Source organism: Triticum dicoccoides, chromosome 3A (genome assembly GCF_002162155.2).
Source record: "Triticum dicoccoides isolate Atlit2015 ecotype Zavitan chromosome 3A, WEW_v2.0, whole genome shotgun sequence".
Classification (NCBI taxonomy): Eukaryota; Viridiplantae; Streptophyta; class Magnoliopsida; order Poales; family Poaceae; genus Triticum; species Triticum dicoccoides.
Genome location: NC_041384.1, coordinates 14,910,998 through 14,918,438, shown reverse-complemented (window position 1 = coordinate 14,918,438; position 7,441 = coordinate 14,910,998).

The following is a 7,441-nucleotide window of genomic DNA, read 5'->3' as shown; positions in this document are numbered from 1 at the left end:
AACAGCGACAAGAAAAGAAGAAATGGGCGGCCTAATCTACGCGATCACCCTCGATCCTCTTAATCCCGCTCACCTTGTCCACAATGGGTGCGACAAGGGCCTTGAGCGCCTCCAGATCAGCATCCGGCGGCAGGGTCTTGAGGACGTTGGTGAGGTTGAGGCCCGGATTGCGGAAGGCCACCTTCACCAACACTTTCTGAAGAGCTCCCACGCAGATCTTGCGCGACTCGTCGGCCAGCTGCTTTGGGATCCTCTCCCGGAGTCGCTAGAGGGCCGTCGCCACGCCCTTGAAGAACAAGACGAGCTTGGCGCTGGGTTGAAGGTTCTCATCGGAGGGATACCCGAGATCCTTCATCCCCAGCTGCGCCAACTCCCTGTCAATGTCTGTGGCAGCATTCACAAGACTCTCCGTCCAGTGCTCCACAGTCTCCCTGAAAGCATTCTGGGTGGTGGCAACACTCTCCAGCAGCGCCTTGTCGGCCTTGATCTCTTCTTTCAAGGCCACCTCCTGTTCCTTGGCGCCGTTCAGCGTCTTGGTCAAAGTGGACAGCTTCAACTCAAGATCTGCATTGGAGTCCTTGACGGCGCTAAGCTCTTTGCCCTTCTCGGCGAGATCGGCCTCTAGCTGCGCCACCTTCGTCTCCAGCTCCTTCTTGGCGGCCTCGGCGGCGGCGGCAGCATCCTCTGCTTGCTTGAGGGCTCCGCCGAGTTTTTCCTCGCGCACGGAAAGCTCCTCCTCGTGGGCGTCAAGATTGACCTTCCGCTGCGCCAGCTCGCCCTCCTCCGCGGATAGCTTCACAGCGGCAAGTCGCTGTTGCTCTTCGACTTCAGCCTTCTCGAGGAGGAAGGCCTTCTGCGCTTCAGCGAGCTGCTCCCGCTCCTCCGCCAGGGACCAGAGGGCTTCCTGGTGGAAACCCCCGAGCTCTTCCGCGCGCTTCTCGATGTCTGCTCCCGCCTTCGCGACAAGCGCCTCACAGGATTCCAGCTTGGCTTGCCGCGCGCGGTAGAGCGACAACAACTTCCGCAGCAGCCGCTCTTCCTCGGGCTCATTGCTGCTGCTGCTCGGCGCGTCAACCAGCGTAAGCCCAGCAGAGGCAAGCACCTCCCCGTCGAAGATCTCTCCCTCAACGGGTCGGCGGTCGGTGTAGCTCCTAGCGCTCCTGTGGCCTCAGGGCCATCAGTCCGATCGCCAGACCCCTCGCCAGTTGCCGCGGCGGCAGCCTTGGCGGCCTCTGCACCGGCAGGATCGTCAGCACCGGCCGCTTCTTCGGCGGCAACCTCGGTCTCCATCGGCTCCGTAGCAGATGTGTCTGACAGCCGGAAAAGGAAGAAGAGTCAAGCAAATACCCAAGAAGATCAAAAGAAGTAGAACCCAAGGAAAGTTTTGAAGCGAAAGGATTACCTGTGCCGGGTTCTGCAGTCGTGGTCTCCACCGTCGGGGGGCCTCGGGTGCTGTCCCTTGCCGGAGAACCCTCCCTTACCGGGGACTTCTCCCTTACCGGAAAGCCCTCCCTTGCCGGAGAGCTCTCCCTTATCGGGGGATTCTCCCTTGGCTCCTGGTGGGGCTGCTCTGCTCCTACACAAACCAGCAGTAAGATATCAGCAAAGACAGAGTATCCATGCGCATCTCACAGCGGAAAGCAAACCATATACTTATGCTGGGGGCTGCTCTGGAGAAAAGTTGCCGGGTCCGGCAAGGTTGTCTCGGGCGCACCCCCTGCTGTCGCAGTGGGTTCGTCCTCGATGACGATCACCGGGACCTTGGCTCTCTTCGCTGCTCTCTGGGCCAGAGTCCTAAAAAGGAACAAGTTCAGACTAAAGCAAATGAGACACAAGACAAACAGCAAGGATTGAAGAACTGCAAGTACAACAAGGGAGTCTTACTCTTCTTCTTCTTCCTCGTCGGAGCTGAACACGGAGAAGTCGAAGTCTGGCTCACGTCTGGCGCGAGGAGGCAGAGGAGTAGCTTCCCTTGGCCGCTTGGTGGGAGCAGTGGCGGCGGTCTGAGACGACCCCGCTCCGGCTGTCGCCGCGGCGCGAGAAGCGGCAGGAGTAGAAGCGGTAGTCCGGGAGGGTCCCGCTCCAGTTGCCGTCGCAGCGTGAGGTGCTCCTGTGGTAACAGTGCTTGCCGCGGTGGAGCGTGTCACGCGGCGTGGCGACTGTTGCCTCGCCTGCTGCTCCGCTACGTCACCGACCTTGCGGAGACGCCTTCTTGGTGGGGATGGAGGCTCCTCTTGCGGCGAGCTGTCTGAAGAAGAGGAGGAAGACGAGTTGATCTCCAGCGAGCCGCTCGTATCCTTGGCGGGATCGCTCGACTCGACGTTATGCCCGGCAAGCTCTTTCTCGCCGGCAGGCTCCCCTCGCTCGGCACGGCTTGCTGCCTCTGCTTCCTCCACGGTGAATCCAAATTCGCCCGCGGCTGCGGCTGCCGCCGCCTCTTCTAGCCTAGTGGCGATGAGTTCCATCTCCGCATCGGTGGTGTCGTGGGTGAGGCTATCTTTCTCGTCGGAGCGGATCGGCACTTCTACCAAGTCATCAAAGAATTGCTGCACGACGTCGTCCGCAGGCTCTTGCCGAGTTGGGACAATTCCATGCGAGTCGCACAGCGGCATTATTGCACGGATGCGGTCGAGCGCGGAGTTGTTGCACAGCGGAACGACGCCCCCCGGCAACCTGAAAACATCGGGATGTTGGGGGTCGTACTTGAACAGCTCCTGGAGCATCGCGTTGAGCTCCAGAACAGTGAAGTTAAAGTTGAGTCCCGGACGCAGCCTCATGATGTCTGCCGCGTTCTTGAACTCCCAAGTGGGTCTCCCCCATTCCTGCAGGGGGGCGATGCGGCGGCGAAGAAAATTTGCGCCAACAGCGCCTAAAGTGAGCCCGGCAAGCCTGAGGCGTAGGATCCTGGTGACGGCAATCTTCAGCCTGTCATCTTCCGGGGCCACGTCACTCCAATCGCTGCCGCGTGCTACTGGGTTTGGCACCGGGTAGTAAACGGCTGCGGGTTCTCCTCGTCAATCCAGCACCAGTCTGCTCTCCATTCCTCCCACTTGCCGCGGAACACTCCCTCCAGATAAGTTTCCTTCTTGCTGGCCCTCGAGATCCAGGCAATTCCGCCAGATAAAGGTTCTCCTCTCTCTACCCGGGGTATAAAGAAATGGCGAAAGAGGGCTACATTGGGATGGACTCTGACAAAGTTTTCACAGAGATGCGTGAAAACTGCCATGGTCAGAACGTCATTGGGGGTGAAGTCAAGGAGGTGGAACCCGTAGGTGTTCAAGATATCGCAGAAGAATTCAGAGAAAGGCGGGCAGAGCCCGCAGTAGAAGAACAAGGCGAAGAAAGGGTATCCGTTCGGAGCCTTCTTCCAAGCGGCGGCGGGAAGTACCTTCGTGCGCGGGTGCGCCCGCGTCTCCGTCGACCAGAAGAGGTAGTAGTTCTCCCTCAGCTCCTTCGCGACGAGCTTGGGGTTGAAGACTGCCCGCTCCTTCCGCAGCGCCGCAAGCCGCTGCGCCTCGGTCGACTTCACAACCTTCCTCTTGTCGGCTTTCGGAGCCATGGCGGAAGTGGTGGTGGAGGTCGACGGCGTTGGTGGTGCTGGTGGCGATGGGGGGCGGGGCGCTGCTCTCTTTCGGCTTTGGGAAGATTAGGGAGCGGCGAAGATTTCCAAGATTGAAGCAGCAACCGGCGAGTGGGCGAACTACTCCTGTTTCCCCTGCTTATAAAGAGGGAGGGGGCGGACGTTCCGCATTTCCGAATAAAGAAACCACCCATGATCCCTCCCACGACGCCGCATTCAACGCGTGCCGTTCGGGGAGGGCGCGGAGGATACGGAGAGAGATACGGCGTAACCTAGGCCGCGCATGCCCGTGCCCTGTTTTGGGCCTGGCCCAACAGCGCTTGGCACCGTGTATGGCCCAGGCCCGGGGGCTCCTGTCGGTGTACTAGAGTAGGGGTACCCTAGTATCCCGAACTTGTGCACGGGCAGTCGCAGCATCCCGCGGCAAGGCTTGCCGGGTGACCGCCAAGGTCCTCCGTGGTTCCTTTGGAGCCATTCAAGAACAAAGTATCCAAGTCAAGACCCCGGCAAGAGGAGCTTGCCGGGAAGGCCAACCAAGGCATCTCAAGACCCCGGCAAGAGGAGCTTGCCGGGAAGGCCAACCAAGGCATCTCGAGGAACTTGCCGCGACGCGCCGCGTGTCCCGGCAAGGCCCGGTGAGCGAAAAGCTCCCGGACGCGACAAGACAACGACCGCGACAAGGCGCTTGCCGCAGCAAGCCACCACTCTGTGCCCGCGCTCCAGCACATCCACCAACGTGTCGCTCTGGGACCCTTCCAGGCATGCGTGGCGGGCGGCTGTGCAGCCAGCGGTGCACAGTGGCGAGCAGCGCTGACAAGATTGCCATCGTGGCGAGCGGTGGCGTCCCTGACGGTCCCTGTTACACTATTTAGGCGACGCAGACGGGCATTTAAGGCCCTTGCCCCTGCCGTCAGGGTTAGGTATGATACACTGTAGCAGGTAGCTGTACCAACCGCAGCACCTTTCCATTTTTACCCTTGTCTACGTTGCCACCTGTCGGTGTCCCCTTGAGCATATAAAAGGAGGCCCATGCGCAACGTAGAAGGGGTTCGGAAAACAAAACACTCAGGCTCGGTCTCGTTAGCTGCTGGTGTGTACTGTAGCGCTCCACGCTCCCGAGCAAGAACTCAATACAAACCACGAAGCAGGAGTAGGAGTAGGGTTTTACGCATCCGTGTGGCCCGAACCTGGGTAAACTGCTCGTGTGTTTCGCCTCGATCTGCTCTTCGTGCGACCTCCGCCCCCGCCGAACCGAAAGGGACTCGGCCCCCGGTCCCATAGGTGTTCGTGGATCAGTCCCCCGACAACCCTAGAACACACAAGTTGATCCACGGGATCTTTTCCTTAGCCGTGTGCGGCGCCCCAGCCACCATAGTCCTCGATAATATTGTAGCGGAGTTTAGGCGAAGCCCTGCTGAAGTAGTTCATCAAGATCGTCACCACGCCGTCGTGCTGACGGAACTCTTCCCCGACACTTTGCTGGATTGGAGTCTGGGGATCGTCATCGAGCTGTACGTGTGCTAAAACTCGGAGGTGTCGTAGTTTCGGTGCTTGATCGGTCGGGCCGTGAAGACGTACGACTACATCAACCAAACGCTTCCGTTGTCGATCTACTAGGAATGTAGATCATACTCCCCCTCTCGTTGCTATGCATCACCATGATCTTGCGTGTGCGTAGGAAATTTTTTGAAATTACTACGAAACCCAACATTCCTCCCCTCTTCTTCTTCCTCCTCTCTTCTTCTTCCTCCTCTCTTCCCCATCGTTGGAGGCACACCATTTACCCCCACTCACTGCTCGCTCGCCCGCGCCATCTTCCTTGGTAGCTCACGCATACCATATCCCCCCGCTCACTGCTCGGCCACACGAGGAGAAGCTTCTTCGCTCGCCCGCCCAAATCCACTTCCCTGGTGGCTCGCAGGCACCGAAAACCCCAAGGGCAGAACCGACTGACACGCAGAGCCGCGATTGGAATTCCCTCCCCAATGTTCTGTTGGAGCAGATCTGTAGTCGTATGGACCTACTCAGCACTGTCCGTCTGGCCGCATGCTCGGTGTCTTTGTACCGTCTACTCATCTGCTACCGGCCGGATCTTTTCAAGACACCCTGCTTGCTGATGCCCGATCCTCGCAGGTGGCCCAGACACCGACTTGACGATCCTACGAAGGTTGTCGTGGTGCCCCTCGACATGCTACCACTACCCGTCCACCTGTCCTTCATGCGTGGCCACTACTGGGCGGGCATGAAGGCCAACTGGATCGTCCTCATCCACCACACCGGTAGTCTGTGGTGTCTCGTGGATATCTACACCCAGCGAGAGATCACCCTTCCATCATTGGATAACGCCACCATCAAGCCTCGCGGCCCACCGGACACTCCTGCCTACTACACACGAGACACGTCAAGCTTTTGGCTCGACCCCTGTTTGCAAAAAGTTGTAATCTGCGAAGTGCCCACACCATCAGAAGACTACATGGATTACAAGCTCATTGCCTTGTTCAACAAGGGATTAGTCTATCAGGAATCCGGTCACCATACATGGTTATGGCTCATCATCAATTCTACTGAGGAAACATTTCTGTCTGATGTTATAGTGCACGATGGCATCGTTTACGCGGTCAACACACAGATTGGCTACCTATACTGGTGGAATCTATCGTCGTGTAATTGTTCTATCTCATCTCATCTTTAACTTATGAATACGACTGCCTGTTCATTTGTTACAAATTTAGAATGCATAGCATGTCTATAAGCACATCATTGCTATATGTTCCTCTCATTTCCTAGATTTTTATGACCATACATGTTATTGTTAGAGTTGATATGAGAACAATTGGCATCTAATGATTGTTAGAATACATATTATGAGCATAACATCATGATTGCTATATGTTACTCTTGTTTACAAGATTTTTATAACAACACATGTTATTGCTTAGAGTTGATATGAGAACAGTAGTAGTAAGTGCTATGGTAGAATATGAGTAGGCGATGTCATAGCTGTTTTCCTCTCATTGTTACATGATGTTTGAACCATGACATATTGCTAGAATATGAAAGTCATTGGCTTATTTTTTTAACTTGGGGTATGATTATGACCACGGCATTGCAATTCTCTGTCTATGATATGTGTCACTTTTATAATAATCTTAATTCCACACATACTCTGAACATGATTGTTTATTTTGTCCTTTTGTTCTCCAATTTCAATTGTTGCAGCAGATGCAAACGCGCTGGCCTTCATGATTCCAGGACCTGGAATCATACCAGCCGATGGGTGGTGGTTTATCGCTCGTTCAGCTGACGGCGGTCATTTGATGCTCATTCACACGTACCAAATTGACCAAACCATTACATCAAACCACATGCAGTACAATGCGTGGGCAACCACTCCATTTTCCTCGGGCTCAATTATCCGATCATCCAACCAATCATCGATCATATCACCGGTGATGATTACTATGCTATCAAACTTCCATTCACGAGGGGGGGCTGTGTTTACACATCATACCATGGGTTTCATGAATCACGATATCTAGAGATTCGTCGACACAGCTTGTTGCCAGATAATCTTCAGTGTGTGAAAGGCATCAAGCTTCCATGCGATGGATGGCTTTTGCAAACCCGACATGCGGCGATGTGGTTCATGCCAACAGCAAATATTCAGAACTTGATCCGTGTTGATATCTAGACTGAGCCATTTATACTGCTGCTGTAGCACGACCCTTTTTTGTTGGATATTATGTACTGTTGTTAGTTTGAAGCACTTCTCTGGTTTGAAGGATAGATACCTTCCTGGGATCTAGTGCATCCTAACTAACCTGCATAGGATGTACTGATAATGATGATGGAGATGCTATG